Source organism: Gorilla gorilla, chromosome 14 (assembly GCF_029281585.2).
Source record: "Gorilla gorilla gorilla isolate KB3781 chromosome 14, NHGRI_mGorGor1-v2.1_pri, whole genome shotgun sequence".
Classification (NCBI taxonomy): domain Eukaryota; kingdom Metazoa; phylum Chordata; class Mammalia; order Primates; family Hominidae; genus Gorilla; species Gorilla gorilla.
The window spans coordinates 83,975,606-84,000,791 of record NC_073238.2 but is presented as its reverse complement, the minus strand read 5'-3'; the positions used below and the strand labels follow the sequence as shown (position 1 = coordinate 84,000,791).

General features: G+C 34.0%; 1 long non-coding RNA gene across 1 annotated transcript in view; it reads left to right on the top strand.

Annotated features, from left to right (window-relative positions):
- LOC109029352 (uncharacterized) overlaps window positions 1-12,608 on the top strand; it is a 95,009-nt gene extending 82,401 nt beyond the window's left edge. Inside the window, exon 4 of the long non-coding RNA XR_010130679.1 lies at window positions 12,503-12,608. This is a non-coding gene — a long non-coding RNA (uncharacterized lncRNA). The remainder of the gene's footprint in view (window positions 1-12,502) is intronic.
- Window positions 12,609-25,186: the final 12,578 nt, after the last annotated feature.

Genomic DNA, 25,186 nt, shown 5'->3' with positions numbered 1-25,186 from the left:
TTTTCAGGTAGATATTACTAGTATCCTAACTCTATGTTAAGAATACTAAAGGTCAAAGAAGTTTAACACTCCCATGCAATACTATTTGCCAAAATCAGCCCTGAAATCCAGGTCTTTATTTGAGAACACATGTTTTTCATACTATGCTGGATTGCTAGACTGTACTTCACAGTCAAATCACTCCATTAATTTCAGCACAGTGTAGGAAATTTGTAGGTTCTTTGAAGTTTCCTGTATTTAACTTGATAGAAATAATACACAGAAATTAAGAATTCCAAAGTTACACGAAACTCTTTTTGTAATAAAGTGTATTTTTAAAATGATCAAACAAACTTTAGCTTTCTTTATCCATTTACCATAAAAAAATCCTCAATACTAACCTTCCTTCATCGTCCTCACTTTCACATATTCCACAGACCATTGTTATCTGTCTCTCCTTCTATTAATCTACTAAAAGAGCTCCTATTTAAGTCACTACAAACTTGTTAATTGCCAAACATAATGACCTTCTCTCAGTTTTTACCTATGTGACTTCTCTGAATTAATTTCAGTGTCATTCACGTCATTCACAATCTTCTATTGAAAATTCTATTTTTGATGTTGACTCAGCCTTTCCCTTTTAATTTTTGGAAGAATGTTTTTCAAACTTGTTAGATGGGTCCTCTTATTCTGTGTCTCCAATCTGCCTACTGAGCTGAAGTCACACCTTCATTGACTTAGTGGATGTTTCTCTGATATTTTACTCAGGAAACTAAAATCTTTCCAAAATCCAACTCACAATCTACTCACAGAGTAAGGATTTACTTCTGATTCTGCAAGTAAATTAAAGACAATACTGGCCTGTAGGTCTCTCTACTCTCTGACTTTACTTCTCGCTACACTCCTCCTCATACACTGTGCTCCATCTAAATAATAACTTTTTATTTACCTTTCCCACTAGCTGGAATGCTCTTCCCCAGGTTTATGCATGACTCTGTCTCTCAACTTCAAGTCCTCACATTTAAAATTCCTAGTATTCTTTTGTTCCCATCTCGTTTCTTGCCTAATTTTCTTCACAGACCTTATAATCATGTTCCAGATTATATATTTTTTGTGTATCTGTTTAATGCCTGTCTCCCCTACCAAAAATTAAGCATTCTGATCAAGGGCTGTTGTCAGTTTTCTTTGTTGCTCTAGCCATCTGATATGACTTGCCCGTGTCCCCACCCAAATCTCATCTTGAATTGTAGTTCCCATAATCCCCACATGTCATGGGAGAGACCAAGTGGAGATAATTGAATCATGGGGGTGGTTTCGTCCATCCTGTTCTCATGGTAGTGAGTGAGTTCTCATGAGACCTGATGATGGTTTTATAAGGGGCTTTTCCCTCTTTTGCTCTGCACTTCTTCCTGGTGCCATGTAAGACATGTCTTTGCTCTTCCTTCATCTTCCACCATGATTGTGAGGCCTCCCCAGCCATGTGGAACTATGAGTCCATTAAACCTCTTTTTCTTTATAAATTACCCAGTCTCAGGTATGTCTTTATTAGCAGCATGAGGACAGACTAATACACCATTTATAGCACTTTGCTTAGTAAATTCAACTCATTGTTGAATAAATTGATGAAAGAATATTTGACCCCTTTCTTTTACATACTTTCCACATAAAAATAAATATTATTTGTGTCATATCATTTTGCAACATAACCTAATTCAGGCCCACAGCATCGTATTTTGTTCCTTGTCAGTGTCCCTGTCTAAGTGGTATTAGTGACTCTTTGCTCTTTTTTCTCAGATCTAGTATCACAGAAACATGAGTGGCATATTTCTAAAACACAGATCTGATCCTTTTAATCTCTCATAATAAAAGCATTCACCAAAGGACAAAGTTCAAATCTGTTTTCATTTTACAACAGGTTCTTCACAGTCTTAGCCTAATACACAGTTCCAACTCCTCACACTCTCCAGAATTATTTCCACATTGTAACTACACCAAACTAATTATTGTAACCTGATCATAGTCTTTTTTCACATGTGTCTGAGAGTTTTTCCTTAGAGCAAAGTTAACTATTCTTCTGCTTTCCAACTGGAAAATGCCCTCTCAAGCTTTCAAAACATCTTTTTTATGATATCTTCTCTGACCTCTTCAGGAATAATTATCACACATTATGCTGTTCTAAAATGTCCATTCTTCCTGGAATTATTAGCATCATAATATCGTGCTCATGTAATTCCCTGGTGAAGCTATAATATTAATGAGAGACATTCAAGTGTTTATAGAAAGAGAACAAGTTGAGAGTTGCAAAAAGGTAAATGACATACATTATGTAGACAGAGAAACCAGAAAAAACTGGAAGAAGATAAAGTATAGAAAATGAAAACAAGTATGTGATAGGAAGTATGCTTGTCAGCATGTAACAATATGCTTCTGAGGTCCGGACAGACAGCACAGACAATGAGGGAAAAGACAAAAATGAATAATTGCGAGGTTTAGTTTATGTTAACAATTTAATAAAAATATTTGGATCGTTATGCTTTTCTAGGACTTATGCTAAATTTCCGTGCCACAAAGAATAGTAAGAAAGACAAGCATTCTTCTCTGAGGCCCCAGGTTGGCAGGAAAGTGACTCCTAATTGGGAGATCAGTGAGTTTAAGTAGGGTCCCAGCAACAGGGCAAGGTAAGGAAGCAAAACTCTAGCACACCGGTAAGGCAAAGGTTAGAACATCTTTTGTAGGATTCTGGGGTAAAAGGAGGTTATCAAGCATGGAATTCATTAAATAGTGTCAAGTTAGAGCTCCCAGTCAATAGCCAAGTTACATCAGGGGTAGAATCTGGGAGCAAAGTGTGAGCTCAGTCACTAAAATCAGACTGCTAGATTCAATTCTGACTAACAGCAAGAGTGATATCATAAGGAGCAACAGAATATGAGCCTTTAGCTAGTTAAATGCCTTGTAATTCACCTCTGGATTACTTCTAAGAACAAACACACTGCAGGGAGTTATCAAGGGCTCCCATAATGAAGAAAAGATGAATGAAAGTGTCAGGAAGAAGTACAATCCTATTTCATTTCCCCTTTAGGCTGTGACGTCCTCTGTGTTAGAAACAATGTTTTATTTATCTTTATATCAGGATTTAGAATAACCCGAGAGTAACTATTAAGTCCACAACAAATACCTATTGCAGTGATTAAACAGAATTATACCTTCAGTTACTGTGTTTTGTTTAATTTTACCATAGGGACACGGTGATGTGCTATCAAACATTACAATAGAGGCTATAAACACAGAGTATATCAAAGTAAGAAATGGAAAAAGAAAACAAAACACTTAAACCATATATTCATTTTTCTTGATCTTCAGTGCTATATTCTAAACCTAAATTTTTGACTGCATAATTGCATGATGACAAAGTTTTCACGTGATAGGAGAAAAAAATGGGAGACGGATAAAAGACAAATCTGAAAATAATATATGAAATAAATTCATGTACCCTACTTTGATCATATGAATTATTTTGAAATCTATGTTTTAAATGTAAGAAGGGAAAAATATGATGATATTTGTCTAATTAACAGCTTGTATACACTTAATGATGTGGTGAGGGATAAGGACAATATATTTTGGGGTACTGTGATTATGGCAACACACTGAAATTTGACTGCTAAAATTATTTTCAACAAAATTTGGACTATGAAGGGGATTCTATTGTTTATAAAAAGTTATCTGCCAGGCGTGGTGGTTTATGTCTGTAATCCCAGCACTTTGGGAGGTCGAGGTGGGCGGATCACTTGAGGCCAGGAGTTTGAGACCAGCCTGGCCAACATAGTGAAACCCCGTCTCTATTAAAAATAACAAAAAGTAGCCCGGCGTGGTGGCACCCGCCTGTAATCCCAGCTGCTTGGGAGGCTGAAGCAGGAGAATCGCTTGAACTCAGGAGGCAGAGGGTGCAGTGAGGTGAGATCATGCCACTACACTCCAGCCTGGGTGACAGAGGGAGACTGTTTCAAAAAAAAAAAAAAAAATCTGTCTCTAAGTAGGTGAGTTTCCACAGTCCAAGTTTTAAATACTAATAATGTATTTAAAAATAGTCACTGTGTTTCGGAGATAAATGTGCACTTTTACTCCCTCCTATATAGAAGTAGATTTTCTCTGTACTTGTTTTGTTCCTATATTATCTATCTTCATCTGACTTCTCTCCCTAAGAACTAGGTATAGGGCAAATATGATCTTTCTGTACTTTCTTCACAACTCTTCTGTTAACATAGATATATTTTAAAATGTAAACATTTATTAAAAAGCAAAAAAAAAGGTGTGCTTTCTTACAGTTTTATTTTACTCTGCCCGTTATTTATCCATGTTTAATTTACCACTAAACTGTGAAAAGCTTCAGGTATCATTAAATCAGAAAATATTTCTAATTTGCATATATTTTTTATGTAATGGCTGTATCATATGTTATCTACTTAATATTTCCTATTTTTGGGCACCTTGATTGCTTCTTTTTTTTTTAAATAAGTAATCTATAGTGAATATCATTCTACATAAATTTTTCTCATTTCTGGTTTTTGTATGTTTTTGACTTCAATTTCTTTCCTTCCTTTCTTTTCGGTCAATTGATCTGACTAGGGTTGTTTATATGTTATAATGGATTTTTTTGAATTAACATTTCTAGGTTATTGGATTACAATTTTTAAGACTGATGCAACTGAAGATTAAAATGGCTGACATGTTAAAATAGCCCAAATTAGAATTTTCTTACTTTATCCATATGATTCATAAAAATTAAGCATTCTTAATACAAAAGCCGTTAAAACAAGAAAAGAATCAAATTTGTTGACTGGCTGATGAAATCAACTGCTTCTTATTTTCTCCTACCCTCCCTCAGGGTTGCATGTTCTCTCAGCCCAAGAATTTTCCACCACATAGTTGTGTGTGACTAGACACCTATGATTGCAATGGATTCTCTTGAAGTATTACTTGAACATTCACTTTTGAGGAACCAGTTGAGTCTCAAGATGTTATTACTTATGTATGATATTTGTTTTATTCCCTAATTAGGTTATAGACATTTCTGGTGCGTCATTTTGTCCATCAGAAGGAGGCCTATAACTCATTCATTTATTTCCATTGAGAATTTGACAATATTTTCTTCATTTTCTTCTAACATTCTCTTCAAAAATATGCAGAAGACATATTTACATATGCTTCGTCTCAGCTAGGGTAAAAATGATTAGTGATACTCCAAATTAAGAAAGAATTTACTCTACATATACATTATATGACCAACTTATTTGGACCAGTAAAAATTATTTTGACTTTACATAGTATATGAACATATTTACCATAAATTTAACTTTTATCCTACATGTGACAATCATGACAAATAGTTTGTGTAATAAATGTCCATTCAGAGACTGAAACCTGTTTTTATTTCCCCTTCACTTCAGTTAGGTAATTATTAGCAAACATTAACAAATGGCTTATATTACTCTAAAATAATACTTCTTATCTAGTGAATCAGGCTTCTTGGAGATAGATGCAGCTAACAATAACATCCTAAAAGAACAATATTATAGAGTATTATTAGGAAAAATTACACTAAATTCCTTAACAAGTATTCAATACCTGCTAAAATATTTAAATTGAATAAAACAAATATATGTGCCTATACTCTAAATTTCCAAAAGAAGATGAATTTATGCTGGATAAAAAATAAATTGTTCTCATTCTCACTTTTAGCATTTCTGGATGTGTCTTTAAATAAATAAATAAATAAATAAAGGTCTCCAGATTGTGATGGTCATTTTCTATTTTATCAATTATGAGAGAACAGAATAAAATCACTTTAAACTATTCATTTCCATCAAAGAAAATGAAATGCCTCCAATAAAAGGCATCTCCAGAATGTTGACAGTCAGGTTTGAGAGCAAACAATAGGCAAAGTGAAATAAAAAAGCAATATAGAGTGAACACAGTAATTTATTCAGGTAATTAGAAAGAAAATTGTGTTCGACTGAGTACCATAATTGTTTTGAGGTCAGTAAGTAAAATTTGCAATTAAACACACTTTATTTAGTACATGAATAATCATGACTTCACTCTTTTATCTATTGAGCATCAGAAAAATGTTGAGTAAAGTGAAATTAACACAAACTATCAAACAAGATTTTTTAAACTTTGTAAATCAAACTTACTGAAAATTCCTTAAAAACTCACCAATATTAGAATTTTCTGTTTTATCATCTAGCATTACATACCCAAGAAAGTGGCATTGACATATTTAAATTATTTTCAGAGGTGAAGAAAAGCTGTTTATCTTATGTACACTATTTGGTAATTTAGTATCCCTCTCATGTGTTATATTTCTTATAACATTTCTATAATAAAATTCTCTAAATCCTGACTTGGCCTGAACTCTATTCGTCTGAAATATTTAGAACTGTATAAAACCTAAAAAATATGGAAGGGAGAATTTGGCGATTATTATATTCCATTCACTACAATAAAAGTATGCATCACTCCCCTACTGATGTTATAGCAAACTGGCTTATAAATATAGATGACTCATTATTAAGTCTGAGAAAACATGTGCCTAATGTTTTCTAATCTCTTAGCTTCCACATTTAAGAATCACCTTTAACTTATACCCTTTCGTTTTTAGATAATTGTAGAGCCATTTCGGTTGATTAAAAGGATATCAGTCTTAGAGGACCAAAGATAATTGAAGCTGCCCCTGATACATGGATGCAAGACTATTTTAGATACCTGAAAAAACTCTAAAGTAGATTATAGGATTAGTAACAGATCTTTTCTCTTACAGTGGGAGAAACTTAAGAGTCTGTAATCCAAAAGTGGAGCATATCAAAAGCAGCACTTTTTACAAGTTGGATTTATAACTGCAAAAATTATTTCGCTTTTTCATTCTTTCTCAAAACTCATCCGTTAAATGGCAATAGGTTTAATATTGGTAAGCCTCTTTCGGCTTTCAAAGAGTACAGAGTCTTATGCAGAAGATAGATAAGAAACTAGCACTGAGTGTGAATTCATCACTGCTGGGATACCAAGTCCTACATAAAGCTTGGTATTTTGCAGACATTCAATTCATATGTCGAATCAATTCAATATGTTTTATTTTACTTACTTGTTCTTCCATCATATAATCTTTCTCTTAGGTCACGAAATTGACTCAAATGTTAACAATATGAAATCTCTTTTCAAGACATTGAGAACCAAGTCATATCCAGAAACTAGTCATAAAATTTACTAAATATTATAATGAATTATGAACAAAAGTCTATGGAAGAGCAACTATCAGCCTGAGGTTCAAGTAAGGCTAAGATACTTTCTAAGGGAAGGTAATTCCTGACCTGAGGTACTGGTAGGGAACATGGGTTTAGGTATAGAGAGAAGGCGAGAAGGGCCAAAATCAGGAGGCAGCATGTGTGAAAGCCACAGCATGAATCATTTGAGTGACTAGAGTTCCAAAGTGTAAGTCATGCAAAAGAAAATAAGAAGGAAGAAAAGGAAAAAGGGAAAGTCAAAGTCCCTCCCATGATATCTTAGGGCTAATTAATTTGAATTTGATATCAAATGGTTTCTATAGCTAATGGAGAAAGATAATCATGGTAATGATCAGTTGTATTTATGTTTCACAAATATTATTCAAGTTAACATAGCAAAAAGGCATTAAAGGAAGAGAAGACAATGCAGGGAGACTATGTAAAACAGGATGAAGTAATCCATAGGACAAAGTAAGCTATCAGCATTAGGAATGCTAACAAATTTACAGCTTTGCTGAATATTAAGTGATGAAATTAACAAGATTCAGTTATCGATTGGTGTGGATGATAGAAGCCACAAAGCTGACCATAAAGTTCATGTATTCAGAGCTAAGAGAACGGTGGTGCTGTTCATTTAGAAATCATATATGTTTGGACAGGAAGATTTGAAGAGATTTAATCACAAACTCTCTTTTAACATATTGTGTTGAGTAATATCTCTGTGACATGCAGGTTATTTATATGCCCAAAACGATTTGATACATGAGTTTGAAGCTCCCCAACCAGACATACAGCTTTAGGCCTCTCTGACATAGACTAGTTCAAGTCACAAAATGAGACAAAATTTCTTTGAAGAATATTCAGTGGGAAATACTTATGACATGGGCAGAACCCAGAGGCAAACATGAGAAGAATCAGCAAACAGAGAAAGAGTACCAGCAGAGTGATTTTTTTTTTTTTTTTGAGACCACAGAAGAGATTTGCAAAAGTGAGAAAGTAGGCCATAGACCCAACAGCTATGGTAATATGCTTCACAATCAGCAAAACATTAAGGAAACGAGGTTATTGGTGGACCTCCTTCCTAAAGTAGTTTCAATGCAGTAGTGGATGTAAATACTTAACCAAACTGATTGGAGGAATGAAAATAAGCAAGAGGAGAATGTGAGCTTGTGCAACACTTTCAACAAGCATATTTGAATGGAAATAAAGAAGAGTATAACTAATCTGACATCTTGGGTCAAAAATTAATTTTTAAGATGACAGAAAATTTAAAGAAACTAGAAAGGAACCAAAAAATGAGAGAAAGATTAATGTGATTATATGGGCAGTGGATAATTGAAAATCTTTTGATGAAGTGAGGTCCTGAGAAGACAAGATTATGAGATATGGAGCAGGGGTGATGGACTTAATCCTAGACAAGAGGAGGAACATGCTTTTCATAGGAATTATGTTCAAAGTTGATTCCTTTGCTTCCTCAATTTTCAGTTTTTTCACTTGTTTTTGGCTTAATAGGCAAGTATATCTGTTGAGATTCATGGGGAAAAGTCAGATCTATAGGAGGCTATAGGAATATGCTAAAGCTTAGAAATAAGCAAAGGTCAAACTGCTATATGTTTGCGTACATTTGCATTGGAAACCTGAAAAAATGTTTCTATTAGAAGAAACTTAAATGTTACAAATTATTGTCCACTGTTATATCTCTTAGGTGTCTGTGGGTTTTCAGCTCACTTCCTGTTTCTCTGAAATTGCCTGTGTATTGTGTTTGAAAGGGAAGACTCAAAAGCACATGCTCTAACACTCTTTGCACCTAGAGAATTCCAATGGGAACATAGAGGTAGGATAGGGATTGAATGCAATAGAAAACGGTTTCAGTGCAGCCCTCAGGCGTTCAAATTGCTTTTTGCAACCCTGGCAGCATGGTTTCAGGAAGAAGCTGCACCTGCAAGAGTCACATCCTTCCTCCCCCAGGGCTGAGCCAACCCCCTAATTGCTCATAAATCCTTTTCTCTTTTGCTTCTACAGCCCATCTAACAACTTTGCAACTGCATTAAATTTCTCAGTATCTGAAATTCTAGAGTGATTTCTGCATTCCAGACTTGACACTGACTGATACAATTGCCAAGAAACAAATCAGAACTACATAAAACATATTAATTGTCTGAATACAGGGTAAAAACAAAGATAATTAATATATTTTTACTTAGTAGTTAAACAATTACTAAAAAAATCTAAATTCCAACTTCTAAGTTTAACTGAACCAAACACAAATATGCAGTGAACACCTTGCCTTATGAATTAAGTCAGCAGAATTTCACTATTTTTTAAAAAATTAAATGTTTAATGAGTCTCATAAAATAATACACCATCCAAATTTAATGAAAGACAAGCTATATTTTTGAATATATTACATTCTCTGAAATTGTGATTGGTAGTTAATGTTATCACCTATGCTGTTAATAACAAGTTGCATTGGCACTTTTGTAATGATTCCACCTATTTTTTAAGATTCAATATTTCTAAGTTTAGCTCAGTGAAAATTTTATTTTATTATCATATTAATAGCATAATAATGAAATGGCAATATCTAAATACAATTATCTCAGCTGTTTAAAGCATTGGGATTGGGAAGACATTGGTCAAAGAATACGATATTTCAATTAGACAGGAGGAATGAGTTCTGCCAATCTATTGTACAACATGGTGACTACAGTTAATAGCAACGTATGGTATACTTGAAAATGCTGAGAGTAGATTTTAAGTGTCCTCATCACAACAAACTATATGATACAATGCATATGCTAATTAGCTTAATTTAGCCATTCCACGGTTTATACCTATATCAAAGCATCATGTTTTACACCATAAACATATATAATTTTTAATTTGTCAATTAAAAATAAATACAAATGTACTTTAAAGCACTGCTGCTGAGAATCTGATTGCAAGTATAATTTTTCATATGGGTGAGGTACATTTCTACGGGGAAAATTCTTTTTGTTGTTTCAACCTGCACTTTTCACCCCAGCCAGCTGTTTGTTAAAAACATAACTGTATTGGTTATCCAGTTCTGGGTTATAAATTGCCCCCGAACAAGTTTTTATTGTATTACATAGTTTCTAAGGCTCAGGTATCTGGAAGGGGCTTATTTAGGTGGTTCTGGTTCAGGGTCTTTCACACGGCACTAGTTACATTGCCAGTTGGTGCTGAAGTTCCTCTTCCAAGCTCACTTGTGTGACTCTTGGGGGAGGGGGAGGCTTCAGGTCCTGGCCTCTTCCTGTGCCTCTGTAAAAGCTTCTCAGGACAGAGCTTCCCTTACTGCAAGATATCTGAGACAAAGAAAGGGAATGTGTCAAGGAGATTTTTATAATTATAGACTCTCCCAAGTGAAAACCTGCAGGATTTTGTAACTTATCATTAGAGGTCACATGCCATCACTTCTTGCATGTGTTTTTGGTCACATGGACCTACCTAGGTCCAACAGGGGAGGAGTTACAAGAGTAAAAACACCAGGAAGCAGAGATCATTGTGAGCCATATTGGAGGCTGTCTTCCACAATGCCCTTCCTTTAGAATTGTTCCAATGAGAATACAACGATTTGGGGGATTGGAATTGATTAAATGTATATTTTAGGTTGGGAAAATGTAAACCATTTTCTATGTAAATTGCCTGCCATCATTCAATCTTTAGTACCATCTTTGCTTTTGAAAAATGGAGTATTATATATGCACTAAAAATTGTACCCAGACGTGGGAGAAAACTTTTAATGTGAGAGAGAAATATTTCAAATTGTTTAACAAGAAAAATTATAACATAAATAATTTCTGACTCATAAGTATAGTTTTTAGGCAAAAAATCACTAGTAGTGTATAAGTGCAAAATTTTCTTTCTATAGCTGTTTTGTTGTATATTTAGAAGCTTATTTAATTCAGTAACATTTAAATATACTTCCAAACACATATAATCTAATATATGATTTTAAAAACATTTTTATTCAATATACAAAACTAATCAACACAAAAGATAAATAGTGTATTGAGATAACAGGATTTTTTTATTTTCTTTGGGTTTCTAAAAATGGAATTCAAATAAAGCATGAACTAAAGATGTCATGTCTTATTAATCATTCCATAAGAATCATAGGTACTCTTCACATCTCCAATAGAATAGAATATCATATTTTTTATTCCTTTTTTTTTATGTTGGCAACTAAATACTTAAGTCATTTACTTTCACCTCTTTTTTAAGCATCTTTAAGACTGCAAGTTTAGAAGAAGTACCACTATACCATAAAAAAAGATTTTTTGTTGTTCAATTTTGTAAATTCCAGTGTGAATGAATTTGCACAGAGGATATTTAGGGGAAATTTATGTTTTAAAATATGTGAAGGTTTTTCTTTTCTTTTACGGCTTATTTGAAAGTTAATTTCAGTAAAAACATATAATAGTATTTGAGAAAAATAAAATATTCTTATGATCAAAAAAGTGGCTAAATTGTTATATATTTCATGTGTTCTTAAAAAATTATATAGTCTCTATTTTTGAGGATGAATGATGCACTATATAGTTATTAGATCTAGCTTGGGATATTACTATTTCAATCTTCTCTACACTTAACTAATTTTGTGTGTAGTGAATTATTACCTTCTAATAGAGTTGTGCGTGTCACAAATTTATCACCATAGATTGACATTTATTTAGTAATCCTATTAGTTTTGCTTTGTATAGTGGGAAGTTATTTTTAAAATATATTCGGGTTTTATTCTTCTTATATTTTCTGAATTATTGTATTATTTGATACCATCTGTGTTTATTTTTATTAATGTTTTACTGTTAATATTTATTTTGACACTTTTTTTGTTTATTTTCTCCTTGGTAGCCCATTCTTTTTTTATTTTTAGCATTAAAATATTGTCATTTGATTTAGGCGGGTATGCTTAGGTGGGTATCTTCTTGTTTACTATTTTCTAGAAGGTATTTTCTCTATTTTATTTTCACTCTTTCTTTGTTGTGTTTTGGTATAGTCTCTTTAGAAACCTGTAACTGTCTAATTCAAATCTAATCTGATCATAAATGACTTATAAAGCATAAGTTTAATTCATTTACATTTAATTACTGATATATTTAAATTTATTGATTCCATTTTAATCTGTACTTTTGACGTGACATCTTTTGTTTAGTTCTTTTCCCTTTTTTGTTACATTCTCTTAAAGTGATAAGAGTTTCTGTCTTTCCATTTTGTTACAGCAAAGGGGTCCCGATCCAGGCCCCTAGAGAGCGTTCTTGGAACTCATGCAAAAAAAGAATTCAGGGCGAGTATGTAAAGTGAAAGCAAGTTTATTAAGAAAGTAAGTAAAGGAATAAAGAATGGCTACTCCACAGACAGAGCAGCCCCGAGGGCTGCTGGTTGCCCATTTTTATGGTTATTTCTTGGTGATATGCTAAACAAGTAGTGGATTATTCATGCCTCCCCTTTGTAGACCATATGGGGTAACTTCCTGACTTTGCCATGGCATTAGTAAATTGTCATGGTGCTGGTGGGAGTGTAGCCGTGAGAACAACCAGAGGTCACTCTCATCGCCATCTTGATTTTGGTGGGATTTGGCTGGCTTCTTTATTGCAATCTGTTTTATCAGCAAGGTCTTTATGACCTGCATTTTGTGCTGACCTCCCATCTCTTCCTGTGACTTAGAATGCCTTAACTGTCTGGGAATGCAGCCCAATATGTCTCAGCCTCATTTTACCCAGCTCCTATTCAAGATGGAATTACTCTGGTTCCAATGACTCTGGCAATGTTTCCACTCCTAAAGGGAAAAATATAGATCATATTCCCCCCTGCATTTTTCTGATTATCTGCACTTAATATACATATATAATTGTCAATTTCTCCAACAAAAATAAAGTTTGCTGTTTTTTTCTTTTTCTCCTGAATTATTTTACATGATCTAATTTTTACCTCACATGAAGTGTCCTATGAAAATTTTAAAATTGTCTATTAAATTTTTATCATACTTATTAAAGTATCTGCTCGTTATTTTTTATTACATCTCACACAATTTGCCTCTGTTCACTTTTCTTTGCAGTACATGCTTTTACAGGTCTTTTGGTTGGGGGTCTAAATTTATAGCTAGTATTATTTCACTTTTGAGTGATCTTTAAACCAAATAGATATTCATTCATTCATAAAAATGTTTATGGTTTCTACTTTACGCAGGCACTCTTTTAAGCACGTGGGGATCGGGCAGTTGACCAAACATATAAAGGCTGGACCTTGATGTGGCTGCTTTTCATAGATGGGGGGGGGGATTAATGATAATGAACACAAAAATAGAACAAAATAAAATAGAATATGAGATAGAATATCAGGTATAAAATCTTTAAAAGCTAAAAAGGAAAGTTAAGACTAAAAGTCTATTTTATTTTAGATATAGTGTCAGGAATGATTTTGTGAGGAAATTGCTTTTGGGAAAACTCACTGAAAAGTGGGAGAAGAAATCTGGGTGCAGAATGCATCAGACCAAAGGAAGATATCCTGAAATACCAGTTTTCCCCTTTGTTGCATAGAAATAAACACTAATAGGTCTGTCATAGTAATCAAATTAGAATAATGAAGTTAAAGTATTTTGTAAAACATAGAGTCTCATACAAATAAAAGATAATACTTAAATATCGTGCAACTTAAGTCAGAGGCTCTCAAATCTCAGAGTGTAGCAAAACAATCTGGCTGGTTTTTATTTCATTTCACTTCATTATCTTTCTGTTTCATTTTGACATAGAAGTTCTATTCACATGGTGCAAAAATCAAAATAATAATTTCAAGTGTATAGTGAAAGGTCCAGCTACCCCAATTTCCTTACCCTGACATGTCCTGCTAATCAAGTAATCACTGTTTTTAGTTTTGTATGTATTTTACCAATATCTTATTTAAATCCAGCAACTGAAAGTTTTTACCCCACTTTCTTACATGAAATATGGTACTTAATATACACTGCTATACACTCCCTTAGCCTTTGGCAACCAACATTTTAATGATTTAATAAATCCGAATCTCTAGGAACAGATTGAGATCAAAAACTAGTGATCAGACATGAATTAGGTGCAGATGATCTGCATATCACACTTTGAGGGGTTATGAATTATCAATATCTTTCAAACAGTTCCCAATATGTCAGCATTTGAGTCATTCCACTAACACGGAAAACAGAAACCACTGAGAGTGTCCTGCAAAACAACAAAAGAATAAGACTGGCCAGCACACACACACGCACTCACACACACACACACACCTTAATTGTATAGCACGATCACTAAATCATTTTAATTTCTAGAACTACATTAGTCAGGCTTCATCAAATAAGTAAGTATATTAAGAATATAAACTAAAGGATTTGTTGTAAGGATTTAGCTTTATTCAATTATGAAAGCTCTTCTATGTTTGGCTGTGTAGTAGCAGGGCAGGCAGCGAGGAGTGGGAAGGGAAGAGAATTTGAATGTGAAGAAGAAAGTGAAGAGGAGCATAAACAAACTGAAATCTGTGAGAACAAGCTGGAAACTGCTTTACTGGTTCCCTTTATTACATACCTGACTCAGGAGCAGAAGAAGCTGAAGGAATATGCACCCAACAGCTGCCCCAGGAGTGGAACATGCTGGCCCAGGATTCAGAAACCCTGAGCTGGAGTTGCTGAGGGCCTGGTGAGGCAGTAGACCAACATGTAGTAGAACAACATGGCTGTGCAGTACTAGCAGCGGTGCTCTGTGCCCGCTGAGCTTTCATTTTTAAGCATAAAAAGGATATGGCTGCTGCTTCTTGGATGCTTAAGTTCTGTTTTGAGGATTTTGTACAAAATATTTTCTATGGCTGAAACTAACTTGCAGCTGTTTACTGTTCCAATAACTTTAGTCCTCCCCTATCTAAATTGACATAGTACAAATCCACTGGGGTTTACCCTTTGTCAATTTGACATCAATATACACCACTTGACCATGCTTAAATTCAAATTAAGGCAACAACAAAATTATGCTCCTGCCTAACATAATGCAGTCATTCTTGTACAACTGAAAATATACCAAGTCTTGCTTCAAAGGAGGATATATTATTTTTATCTGTCTTTATAGATGTTAATTATTCTTGCTGAGTTATATTTCCCCTTTAATATTCTCAGTAACTTATTTACTGAGATACTCAATTAACTATTATGCCATATTATGTTAGATGGCAGGAGATTGAGAGAGAAAAAAGTGCCAGTTACACACAAAATACTCATATCAAAATAAAGAATAAATATGCAGAACTTTTAGGGGCTGTATTAGTCCATTTTCATGCTGCTGATAAAGACATACCCAAGACTGGCTAATTTATATATGGAAAAGACTTTAATGGACTTACAGTTCCACGTGGCTGGGGAAGCCTCACAATCATGGCAAAAGGCTAGGAGGAGCAAGTCACAGCTTACATGGATGGCAGCAAGCAAAAGGAGAGCTTGTGCAGGGAAACTCGCCCTTGTAGAACCATCAGATCTCATGAGACTTGCTGGTATTAATAACTATTTTATTCTACTACCAGTTCTGTAGTCACTTGGACATAAACAAGCTTCTCCGCTGTTCATGGATTTTTGCCTGGTAGTGAGACTCAAACTTTCAATATGCAGATGTTTCAGGTGCAGGTAATTTAAAGGCTATATTTTAAGACTAACTGATTTATGGATTTCCTCAACCATAGTCACAAATAAATCGGGTTTATAAATGCAAGGAATATACTACCTCTTGGGAGAGTCCAGCAAATTAACAAAACAACAGAACAAGAATATGCCATATATATATGTACACATTTGTATGTTCCATGACATGTAGAAAGTATAGCACAACCTTGGCATTTCTTTATATGCCTACTAATTTGGGAGATAACTCTTCAAAGCAAGTTGTCATCTACCACTAAAGCATAAGCAAGGGCAAGGCAAGAACAGCTAGGCTATAATATTGACAGGTAGATGTCACTCACTATCTTAAAGTTTCACATGTAAATATCACTCTCCCTTCAATGGTCATATTTATGCCTCACAAAATTATAAGTTCAATGCCATTGTTGTTTTCAAATAGTTGAAACTGAATTTTATACATAGTACATATTTACTAAGTAAACAAAAAATCTTATGTGTTCAATGCTAAGAAAGTAAGAAATTCATGGGGCGGAAAGAGTCAGAGCAGAGGGTTTCCCCCAACAAATGGATACAACTCTATTGTTCCTGACATGTGCTGCTATTATTAAGACTATACTCTGCTAAATATTATAATTAGTAAATAATCTGCTTTTTTCTTCTGGTAGTCTTTAAGATTTTCTTTTTATTTTTGATCTTTCATAGTTATTATATATTTGATCTATATGTATATTTATTTTTAGTTTTTGGTATTTGATCTGTGCTTTTTGGATCTAAGGCATCCTCTGGGAAATTAAAGCAATGATTTCTGCAACTTCACCATTGTTTCTTATGTTTACTTCCAGAATTATTGACTCTTGTTGAGATCTCTCAATCTAGTCTAAATATCTGTGGACAGAAAGTCTTTTTGTTCCTCTTTTGTCCTTGGGAATAGACTTTTGAAGTGGAACATTTTTAGTGCCCTCTGACTTGTAAGAATCAAAATCCAATCATCGTTGTCAGCCTCAAAAACCAAAGAAAATCATACTGGTATCCTCGATTTTATGTATTATTTCAAGTTTATGTTTAATTTTCTGATCAAAGATCAAACAAGATCAAATTATCTTGTTTTTCAGAGAATTCATGACTTCTTGTTACTGGTATTTTTACCCTTATATTTTCTTATCACTATTATGTGTTGGGAACAGAGAGAATATATCAGAGTGATCTTACTCCACAATCTGAGCCAGAATTCCATTAAATCAACTTCTAACCCTGTATTTATTATTTATTATTTTCTTTCCTTTAGACACATTTCTTATTTTTGAGGTTTTTTTTCACTTTCCTTTTCTGTTTCCTTCCTCTTCTTCCCTTGAAAACTTTCTCATTAAAGTGTAAGCCTTCAATTATATATCTTTTTTGTTGTTGTTTTGTTTTTTTAGGTGGAGTCTCACTCTGTCGCCAGGCTGGAGTGCAGTGGCACGATCTCGGATCACTGCAATCTCCACCTCCCGGGTTCAAGCGATTCTCCTCCCTCAGCCTCCCAAGCTGGGATTACAGATGCATGCCACCACACCCAGCTAATTTTTGTATTTTGAGTAGAGACAGGGTTTCACCATGTTGGCCAGGCTGGTCTTGAACTCCTGATCTTGTGGTCCACCTTCCTTGACCTCCCAAAGTCTTGGGATTACAGACGTGAGCCACTGTGCCTGGCCCAATTATATATCTTAAACTTGCATTTATATGTATATATCCTGTTCAGAGGCATTTCCTGTTTGTTCATGTAGCAAATCTCTTGTTGGATTAATATGTATTATGTTTGATGACAGCTGCATAGTTGCGTTTGCTTAGAGTAGAAATGAGAGTTGAGAGTGTTTGGAAAAAAATAGACAAGTTTTAAATGTTAAGGGTAATAAACATGCCATATGAAATAGAGCAGAGAGAATATGTAAGTCTTAAATATTTAAAAAAGCACAGCATCTCATGGTCAAATCCTACCCATATTCTCTCTGAGGAGTTAAACCCAAACTAAAAACATTAAAAAAAAAAAATCAGAGAAAATGCTACTTTGAACAATTAAATAGGTAATGACAGAATTATATAAACATAAATTTTAAAAGAATCAAAAATAGAGTGAAAAAGTGGAGCAAACAGAAAGACCTGTGTAAAATTAATTCCCAGGACAAGAATGTTCAAACATGATAATAGTATTAGGCAGGCAAAGAGAAATGTGTGTCATCCTGGACAAGAAAAGAAATATGCAAATGTAATCTTCACTCAAGGGTCTGCATGTTAACAAGCACAGCATAGCAACTAATCAGTCTCCAATATCCTAGTGCGTTGTCTCCTGCTATAGTAGTAATGACCTACATTGTGCTGTTTTACTGAGATATAAATATGTAAATGGAGAAATTTTGCACAATTATTTTAGGACACCAGGTTATTTAAAACATATAAAAATACTAAATAATGGGTAAGAATGGCTCTGGGTTCTAATGTGTTTTTTTGTTCCTTAAGAAATTAATGATCCCTTTAACCTTTTGCAGTTTTCCTCCCACTAAAAAAAAAATAGAAAAAGCCTGTAATGTCTTTTCGGGAAATTCATCTTTCCGCAGGGAGAAGTAACAGCAAACAAAGAAACAAGAATATGTTTAGCACAGATCATGCCAACCCAGATGGGAGATAAAAATTGCCACCTTTTCCATATAAACTAGTAAAAAAATGTACACTAAATTGTCTTGAAAATAAAATAAATGAAGTGAAAACTAAATTACTAAAGTTAACAAATATGTATTGAGTTATCTAGTTTTGTCATAGATTTGGTATAAATCAGTAGGCAAAGCAAACACAGATGTCTTTCTTCAGGGAACACACATTTTGGTAAGACAGGACAAAAAGTTAACAATAAGCACCATAACTGTACGTTAAGTATATAGTATGCTAGAAGGTGTTAAAGGCTATAAAAAAAAAACAAGTAGTTCATACAGATTGGCAGCACTGGGGCTGAGGGATAGTTTATATTCTAAGGAAGATGCAGGGTCAGCCTTACTGAGAAGACAGTGTTTGAACAGAGATTTGAAGATGAAAGTATAGGGTACTTAGATTTTTGAGTAATAGGAGTTCCAGGCAGAGGCCAAAACTGGTACAAAGGTGTAGATGAAAGAGTATTCCTGGTGTGTTTGGGGAAGGAGAGGAACTCTGGGGACCGAGTGGATTGAATGAGCGGTAAGTTGAGGAATTAGTGGAAGTAAAGTTGGAAAAGTAATGTTATTCATATCATTTGGATAGGGTTTTTCATACTTGGTCATTCTTTGTTGTGGGAAAATTTTTGAAAAAGATTCTTTGCTTGGGCAAACTTGAATCAGGTTTTTGAATCCTCTGGTAGGCCAGCCCATCTGTGCACTTCCTTGTAAAATCCAGTTTTAGCAAAGAACCCTGCCAATTTAGCTTAGCAAGAACCACCCATCTTCAAGATCTGATCATCTTCAATATTGGATTAGGTTCTTCATTTACCACTATCCCTCACTTGATGTCATCACTGTGGCCTGGCTTCAGCACGAATGTTGTTGAGTCAATTCAGCCAGAATCCTCCTTACCCCTGTTGTTTCTCTTTAGCAATTTTTCATCCACCAATCCCCACCTGCTCCTTGACTATAAATTCCCACTTCTCCATGCTGTATTCAGAGTTGAGTTCAATGTCCCTTCCCCACTGCAAGATCCCATTGCAGTGGTCCCAGTGCCTGTTGCAATAGTCCTGGATAAACTCTTAGTTACTAAGCTTTAACAAATGTCATTGAATAATTTTTTAACAGTTATGGTGTATCCCAATATGATTCATATTGTGAATCACCAAGCAAGGTATAGTTTATAACTTTTCTCAAACCAATTTGCATATGGATTTATTCCTTTGTAATCTATATGTAACATCTTATGAGTCTAATATTTTAGGGAAAATGCTTTGAAATAAATTAATGGGTCCCAAAATCTACTGTAATTTCAAACTTAGAAAATTCAAATTTTTATATCTTCATATTATTTGATCTTTTGAGAAAAACAAATGTCCTGCTTCTTAAAATCCTTACTGTTTTGGTTCTGAGTACTCATTTTTTTTATTTAATCATATTTTCCTAAGTTTTATGTATATGTATGTATATATCTGATCCTTAAAACCGAAATTTCATAAAATTATATTTTCAGCATGTTTACAAAATGATCCACATTAAGATCTTTCTTCATTCCCACTACCATCATTATTTTCTGTATATGCATGACTTCAAGTCTAGTTTTACTTCTGACCTCCTGATTTTGAGTTTAATGAATTTTGACCTATTTGCATATTTCCATCTGCAAATTGAAATGTCTTGAATTGTATTTTCTTCTACTTCTTATTTTTCTTACTGTTGTCACTATCAGCATCAAAATACTTTCAGTCTTCCAGGTTAAAAATATAAAAATAGTTTTAGTTTCCCTTTTCATTTATACATAATATTCAGTTGGACTCCAAATTTTGCTGCTCTTAGCTTTAGTGTTTCTTGAAAGTTTTATTTTTGTTACAATTTTTATTTCTGTCCTGATTTTCCTTAATCATTCTTCTTATGAACTATTAACAGAATTTTGACTAGATTTTCTGTTTCCAGCCTTTTGTGAATAAATCCTTCAATTCTATTTAGATATCTCAAATTTTAGAGTTTTAACTTTCTGCTTAACAACTTCCATAACAGTGTTTTGCCTTTAAAAATGATCAATGCTGTAGTTAAGAGCATTAAAGTCCTATATGTTTGAGTAATATATATATATACACACACATATATTTTAAAATTTTCTTTTTTTCTTTATATATTTCTCGTCTATACAAATATCTAATTTCCCATGAATACTGAACTGTCACTATCCTCTTCAGAGGATAGTGATATCATCTAGTATGCCTTACCTATTGTTATGGGTTGAATTTCATCCTCTCTAAATTCATGTATTAAAATTCAAACCCCAATATATCAGAATATGTCCATATTTCTAGATATGCTTTTTAAGGAGGTAGTTAAACTTAAATTATGTCATTATGGTGGGGCCTAATCCAGTATAACTGATATCCTCATAAAGGGAGAAAATTTGGACAAAATTGACTATAGATGTACAACCATGTGAAGGCACAGGGAAAACATGACCGTTTACAAACCAAAGACAAAGGCCCCAGAAGAAATCAGTCTTGCTGACACCTTGATTCCAGACTTCTAGCTTCCAGAATTATGAGAAAAAATAAATACGTTTTTTTAAAGCCTCCCAATGTGTGGTACTTTGTTATGGCAGCCTTAGCAAAGCCACCCAATGTGTGGTACTTTGTTATGGCAGCCTTAGCAAACTAATTCCAACACATTTCTCAGGTATCCATAGGCAGCTCTTCCCCTTATCTTTCCACTTTCTTCTACTGGGGACTTAAGTTTTTAAAATGCTGATCTGATTTTTGAAAGGTACTGATCCTCTGTTTTCTGCTCTGGTTCTCTGACTGTTCTACTTGTTTAGAGGTTAAGGTTGGTGGTCTTCCTGCTGCTGTTTCATGAGTTGCTATAATTGAGGCAGTTGTGGTATTTCCCCATCAACAAATGTTTGGGTTGTTTACACCAGATCTTTCATTTGAAATACCTCACTGACTGGGTTCTTATAGGAAGCTTGGCATAGAGGGATAATACAGCAGATTATGTAGTGTACATTAATGATATTAATGCAGCTACATTCATTCAGCACAGGGTGTACTTTGGTAGGATATGTCAACTCAGCAATTTACTCATCAGCAAAAAAAAGGCTGTTACTTTGGCTCTTAAGAAAGTAGATTTGTGTGTTTTGACAGTTGACATGGGCAATTGCGTGTAGCCCTCATTACTGGCAATTTGAAATAGAAGTATTATGATCATCTGGGTATAGCTTTACAGAATAAAGAACCATTTTAGTTATCTACACATAGTATATCATCCTAAAATCTTGTAGTCAATGACCACTTACTTGTTAACATACCATTCCTGATAGTGGTCATCTTCTAGTTCAGCTTTTGCCTTATGTTGTTCTAAAAGCTGAGAGTGTCAGTGACTAGAGGAAATATTTGGCTTCAGAGTGTGATAAACACATATCAAGGGCTTGCTGCTTTATGCAGCCTGCTCTCGTCTCTTGCCACTTTTTTAGCACGAGCCGTTATTAACACTAGTCATTTTAATAATGACTATAGCATAAGCTTGAAAACTGAGTAAACTTAGAAACCTATATAGACATTCTTCCTGTCAATTCAACAACCTGGAGTGCTGGGATTCTGGATGGGAATCTTATACTAGGACTGTCATCCACAATAATTAACCAACCAAATTCACCAGTCATATTGCTATCTTTTAGCTCCCCCAGGCAGCCTCTAACAGAAATTCTGTTCCCCTAATGTGCACTGTACCCATATATCATTGTGTCTTTCCATATGCTTTTCTATAAATCTGTACTTATCAAAAGTGATCTGATAATTTTATAATCACCACTTTCTTTCATACTAAAAAAAACTTTGCATTAAAAACAGGTCACTTCTCTAGCGATTCCAAATACTTTCTTTCTACTGATGTGTTTATCAATCTACTCACTGTGGTAAAATTCATTACTCACATGTCTTTTTATCCTTTTAGATTGTAAGCAATATGGTGCTCTTGAAGTATATAGATTTTGAGATAAAATACTCTCTATATGACTTTGTGACTATATTAACTTTTTTGAGTCTTCACTTCTTCATTTGTAAAATAGTAAACAAAACTTCTCATATATACTATAACTTTGATGGGATTTAATAACAAAGTGTTTGGAAAGTCCACTGTACTTAAACTCCAGAGACATCTACAGCTTTCTTTATATACACTCCTCAGAATATAAATACCAGCCACATACTTCACATACTGGGTACTTAATAGGTATTGTTGAACAAAAGAGTGAAGTTTCATTTCCTTTTCATTCTGTTTCAATGAAAATACAGACCAGCATTTATTCCGTATGACTGATTTTTGTACTTTTCAGCACAATATCCTATGAAGAACACTCAGCAATTGTCTGTTGAGTTATAAACCACAAAGGTTTTCACAACAAAAGTAACAAATTTAGTTGACTTTTCTAATCAGTTATTCCAAAATGACTTTTCTTTTTTAAAATCATTTTTTAAGAATTCTGTTCATAGCTGTAAGGCCAGGTAACAATCATTAGCATTTATTGACCTTTAGCAGTAGTAATTTAATCTTTGGGGGAATAAAGTTGATTAATCACAGCTTGACATATTGAAATTTGGCATAATTCTTTCCCAAAAGTGCTTATAGGGCAGCAAGTTCTAGGGCATTTAGTATAATAACTAAAGCACATATTACAAATAAAATGTGTTCAAAAAAGTCTTTCTGAAATTTAAGGTCATCAATTTTAGTAAAGTCCTTCAATCCTGGAATAGCCTTGCAATAGTACAGAGAATTGATCATATGTTTTAATCTCATCTCCATTCAAAAATTTCAGAAAAAGTGTGGCTAATAATTTAAGTAAAAGTAAAAATGTATAATAAAAACGAGATTTCAAAAGACTCTATCAGTGGGTGGAAGGAAATTTTTAAAAATATGGCCGATATTAAAGATTATATCACTTGACAAACATTTAACATCCTATCTTAACATGAAGAGGCAGAAACACTAAAAACTATATTTTTGGTGCCAATTAGAGAATCTCATAAGATTTCATCAATAACATATACTCACAGTAAACTTAAATTTAGAACGTAGTCAAATGGGGCAAAAGGACAGAACTGGGCATTCGTTTTGCATACTGAACTAGAGGCAGTAAAATTCTGGTAGATCTCCAATTCAGCAAAATCTTCTTTCTGATTATAGCAGACAGGCTGTCCTAGTCCATTTGTACTGCTATAGCAAAATGCCTGAGACTGGGTAATTTGTAAGCAAGTGAAATGTGTCTCTTGTAGTTCGGTAGGCTGGGACATTCAGGATCAAGACTCCAGCATTCACTGTTTGGCGAGAGCCTTCTTGCAGCATCCTCATATGGTGTAAGGGCAAAAAAGGGCCTAGCTATTTCCTTCCAGCCCTTTTCTAAGGTCGATAACCCCACTTATGAGGCCTCCATCCTCATGACTCGATCATCTCCTAGATGTCTCATTGCTTAACACTATTGCATTGGAAGGTGAGTTCTACTATAAATTTTTGAAGAAGACACAAGCATTCAAACCCTAGCATAAACCATGGATATGGAAGCAATATTTTTACCAGAAATCTCCAAAGTTGGTAGGGTGATCATTGGTTCTACACCAATAATTCTACAGCTTCTGATTATGATAGGGAACAGCTTCTAAGGAAACCCATTGCAGAACTGTGGCTTTAGAAGTCCGGGATCAGCCTAGAGTAAGTTTTTCAACCACCCAAACAATTTAGTAAGCTACAAAAAGCTATGAGATAAATTGTCCATCTTTATGCTAGCTGAAATGGATTTTATTCTAACCTGTATTCTATTTAACTGAATAACTGAATCAGAAATTTCTTTAACAGCACACGAAATATAGAAAATTGGGTTTCATTTTCTGGATAGTTAGGTTGAAAGAGAATCAAGAGTACATTATAGATAGGATATTGACTTCTCATATTATACAGTGACAAAACAATTAATTCATTATCTCTACATCTAAAATGAAGTTTCTGTTGAAGGAGATGCTTTATTAGATATGACAGCTGCTATGATAAAACCTTATAGTGAAAATGAAGCTTATCTTGCAGATTAAGTTACAGTGGATTTTCAGTGCTTAGTTTTACCTGGTTACCTACCTTTTATTTGAAAGTTAGTTAAGAAAACACTTGACTCTGGAAAGTGCAATGAGGACATTTGGATGGAATTAAATAATGGTGAATATCACAATCTTCTCAGAGTCTCTGAGACTTCCTTCTCATTATAAGAAGCTTTTCTGTCTTTGCTTTGAAAGGCTATCCTTGTTTATCTTGTAATGGCCTCACTTAAGGTCAAGCCTTCACCAGACACTCACAGGAGATACCAGGTTTCTCTACTTCTCACTTCCATCACTCCTCATAGCCACTAAACTCCAACCTCCCACTTGATGGCCAAGAAAATATCTGACCAAAAAAAAATAGTAATTTTACATAGTAAATAACACAGTATTTTGCTTATCTTCAGAAGTAAAAAAAATATGGGGGAATGTATATGAGACTAGTTGAAAATAAACATAATATTAAATTGAATTACCTTATGGAAATGAGAGTTTGAGAAAAGTTAACAAAGACTATGG